This window comes from Arachis duranensis, chromosome 7 (assembly GCF_000817695.3).
Source record: "Arachis duranensis cultivar V14167 chromosome 7, aradu.V14167.gnm2.J7QH, whole genome shotgun sequence".
NCBI lineage: Eukaryota > Viridiplantae > Streptophyta > Magnoliopsida > Fabales > Fabaceae > Arachis > Arachis duranensis.
In genome coordinates, this window is record NC_029778.3 from 35399441 (window position 1) to 35403881 (window position 4441).

General features: G+C 38.5%; 1 non-coding gene across 1 annotated transcript; it reads left to right on the forward strand.

The window, feature by feature from the left end:
* The first annotated feature begins 2244 nt into the window (after nt 1-2244).
* Nucleotides 2245-2348, forward strand: LOC127740855 (small nucleolar RNA R71). Its single transcript, XR_008001711.1, has one exon. It is a non-coding gene; the product is annotated as a small nucleolar RNA R71 (small nucleolar RNA).
* Nucleotides 2349-4441: the final 2093 nt, after the last annotated feature.

A 4441-nucleotide genomic window follows, 5' to 3' on the forward strand; every position in this document is an offset into this window, starting at 1 on the left:
ATCCTGAGATGATCCTATGGGGTCCACAGATCCTGAGGTGTCAAGGATTTACATCCCTGCACCAATTAGGCATGTAAAATGCCTTAGCATACCATTCTGGCATTTAAACGCTGAAGTGATGCACGTTCTGGGCGTTCAATGCCCAGACGCAGCATGTTTCTGGGGTTGAATGCCAGTTCCATGCTTGTTACTGGCGTTCAGCGCCAGCTTTCCTCAAGGTATATTCCTGGCGTCCAAAGGCCAGGATGTTGCTTGTTTCTGACGTTCAGCGCCAGATCCATGCTCTGTTCTGGCTTTGAATGCCAGTCAGATGCACCTTACTGGCGTTTAAACGCCAGTAAGTTCTTCCTCTAGGGTGTGATTTTTCTTCTGCTGGTTTTGATTCTGTTTTTAATTTTAATTTTTTTTTGTGACTCCACATGATCATGAACCTACTAAGACACAAAATAACAATAAAATAAAATTAAAATTAGATAAATAAAAATTGGGTTGCCTCCCAACATGCGCTCTTTTAATGTCACTAGCTTGACAGTGGGCTCTCATGGAGCCTCACAGATGTTCAGAGCATGATGAGGGCCTCCCAACACCAAACTTAGAGTTTGAATGTGGGGCCTTCTCAACACCAAACTTAGAGTTTGGTTGTGGCCTCCCAACACCAAACTTAGAGTTTAACTGTGGGGGCTCTTTTTGACTCTGTACTGAGAGAAGCTTTTCATGCTTCCTCTCCATGGTTGCAGAGGAAGGTCCTTGAGCTTTAAACACAAGGTAGTCCCCATTAAATTGAAGGACTAATTTTCCTCTGTTAACATCAATCACAGCTTCTACTGTGGCTAGGAAGGATCTTCCAAGGATGATGCATTCATCTTCTTCCTTCCTAGTGTCTAAGATTATGAAATCAGCAGGGATGTAAAAGCCTTCAACCTTTACTAACACGTCCTCTACTAGTCCATAAGCTTGTCTTACTGACTTGTCTGCCAATTGTAATGAGAATAAGGCAGGTTGTACCTCAATGATTCCTATTTTCTCCATTACAGAGAGTGGCATAAGATTTATAACTGACCCTAGGTCACACAGAGCCTTGTTAAAGGTCATGGTGCCTATGGTACAGGGTATTAAGAATTTACCAGGATCTTATCTCTTTTTAGGTAAATTTTTCTGAATCCATGTATCTAGATCACTAATGAGCAAGGGAGGTTCACCTTCCCAAGTCTCATTACCAAATAACTTGGCATTCAGCATCATGATGGCTCTTAGATATTGAGCAACATGCTCTCCAGTCACATCTTCATCCTCTTCTGAGGAAGAATAGTCTTCAGAGCTCATGAATGGCAGAAGGAGGTTTAGTGGAATCTCTATGGTCTCTATATGAGCCTCAGATTCCTTTAGGTCCTCAATAGGGAACTCCTTCTTATTTGAAAGACGTCCCAGGAGGTCTTCCTCACTAGGATTTTCGTCCTTCTCCTCCCTTGCGCATTCAGCCATATTGATTACATCAATGGCCTTGCACTCTCCTTTTGGATTCTCTTCTGTATTGCTTGGGAGAATACTGGGAGAAGTTTCAATGACTTTCTTACTCAGCTGGCCCACTTGTGCCTCCAAATTTCTAATGGAGGACCTTGTTTCACTCATGAAACTTAAGGTGGCTTTAGACAGATCAGAGACTATATTTGCTAAGTTAGAGGGGCTTTGTTCAGAATTCTCTATCTGTTACTGAGAAGATGATGGAAAAGGCTTGCTATTGCTGAGCCTGTTTCTTCCACCATTATTAAAGCCTTGTTGAGGATTTTGTTGATTCTTCCATGAGAAATTTGGATGTTTTCTCCATGATGAATTATAGGTGTTTCCATAAGGGTCACCCATGTAATTTACCTCTGCCATTGAAGGGTTCTCAGGATCATAAGCTTCTTCAGAAGCTGCCTCTTTAGTACTGTTGGATGCATTTTCCATCCATTCAGACTTTGAGAGATCATGTTGACTTGCTGAGTCAACACTTTGTTCTGAGCCAATATGGTATTCAGAGCATTAATTTCAAGAACTCCCTTACTCTGAGGCGTCCCACTATTCATGGAATTCCTCTCAAAAGTGTACATGAATTGATTATTTGCAACCATGTCAATAAGTTTTTGAGCTTCTGCAGGCGTTTTCTTTAGGTGAATGGATCCACTTGCAGAATGGTCCAATGACATCTTGAAAAACTCAGATAGACCATAATAGAATATATCTGATATGGTCCATTTTGAAAACATGTCAGAAGGACACTTTTTGGTCATCTGCTTGTATCTTTCCCAAGCTTCATAGAGGGATTCACCATCTTTTTGCTTGAAAGTCTGAACATCCACTCTAAGCTTGCTTAGCTTTTGAGGAGGAAAGAATTTATCCAAGAAGGTCGTGACCAGCTTATCCCAGGAGTCTAGGCTATCTTTAGGTTGTGAGTCCAACCATGTTCTAGCTCTGTCTCTTACAGCAAAAGGGAAAAGCATGAGCTTGTAGACTTCAGGATCTACTCCATTCGTCTTAACAGTCTCACAAATCTGCAAGAACTCAATTAAAAACTGATAAGGATATTCAGATGGAAGTCCATGAAACTTGCATGTAAATTCTCCCAAAATTATGATTAAGAGTAAAAATATACTTTTTAGGTACTTAATTTGCCAAATTTAATTCACTTTAATTTCATTCGATGCCTTTATGTGCTTGTTTTGTGATTTCGGGCTTTGAAGGCAATGAGTGGATTAAATAAATGAAGAAAAAGCATGTAAAATGGAGAATTCACAAAGAAATAAAGTTTTGGAAATCCGCCATGTGGCGTGTACGCGTGACCTTGTGCATACGCATGACTTAGAAAATGCCATATGCCAGGTACGTGTGACCTTGCGCGTACACGTGACTCGAAGTACGTGACTAACTTAAAGAAAACATGGCTGGTGATTTTTGGACTTGTTCAAGTGCAAATCAAATTCATTTATGAAGTATATGTGGCCAAATTCAACAAGGAACAAGTGGAGGCAATTATGTTTAGTTAGAAACATGTTGTAGATCATATTCTATAGAGAGAAGCTCTCTCTTCTCTCAAAAATTAGGGTTTTTAGTTTAATTTTCCCTTAAAATTAGGTTTTAATTCTTGTCTTAATTTAGTTTTCCTTGCAATTTCTTGTTATTGTATCTTTATTTTCTTAGTTTTACTTGCTATTTCCTTATGTAATTACTTTTATGTTATTGAACTCTTGTTGATTTTAATATACATTTAATGCAATTTGAGGTTTTATGTTTCTTATTGTTTGATTGAGTCATTATTGTTACTTTCTTGCATTTGGTAGTTTTAGATTTTATTATTTCTTGCTATTTCAATATGCTTGCCGTTTATGCCTTCCAAGTGTTTGATAGAATGCTTGGTTGGATTTTAGAGTAGATATTTACATTCTTGTCTTGGAAAGAGAAATTAGGTCATCTTTAGTTATTGATACCCAATTTGGATTGGTGATCTAGAGTTGCTAGTTAATCTTGTTTCCATTGATGCTACTTACGGATTGGGATTAACTAGGCCTACTTGATCTTCTCCCGATGTTGTAGATAACGGAATAGGCTTAATTCTTGGTAGTTATTGTGTTATAACTAATGACTAAGATAGAAGACCTTAATTCTCAATCCTTGCCTTGAATATTTTTTCAGTATTTTCTTATTTCTTATCCACAAACCACCCCGTTGAACTGCACAACTGATAATATGCATACATCACTGCAATTCCTTTGAGGGACGACCCGAGATCTAATACTCTTGGTATTTTTATTGGTTTTCACTTGTGACAAATGAAATTAAACTCTGATGAAAAATCTATTGTTGGTCTAGACTATGCTTGCAACAAAGATATTTCTTTTCTATTGAGAAATTCTAGACAGGCATAAATTCTTTCATCATTATTCCATGAATATGCAAGTGAAATCTGATGCAATGAATGATACTAAGTGAATGTTTAATCAAGAGGATTGTTTTGCACTTAAATATGTTAGTTCGTCTTGTATTAATTCGTGGAATATCAAACTTTAATGCACTGTATTTTGTTTAATGTTCCATAGGAAATCAATGTGAAGCAAAGCATGCTTGGAAGTAATTGAGCAAGGCGTTGTTAACGCCCACAATAAAAGCACCCTCAAGGGTAACACCTTCGACACACTCTGACCCCTGGAGTATACTGAATTTTGGCATTGGTAATGCCAAGGTACACGGGCGTTATCTCAAAGAACGCCAACACTGGAGGATAGTGGGCATTGGCAATGCCCATAACAAAAGGAGCCAACCCAAACAATGATGGCAATGGTGGCATTGGCGTTGGCAACGCCAGGATCTAAGTGCGCCACCCTTGAATAACGCTGGTGCAATAACAAGGAATAATATACTTCGTATGCTCGAGAGAAATAATATCATAATGCTATAATAATATATG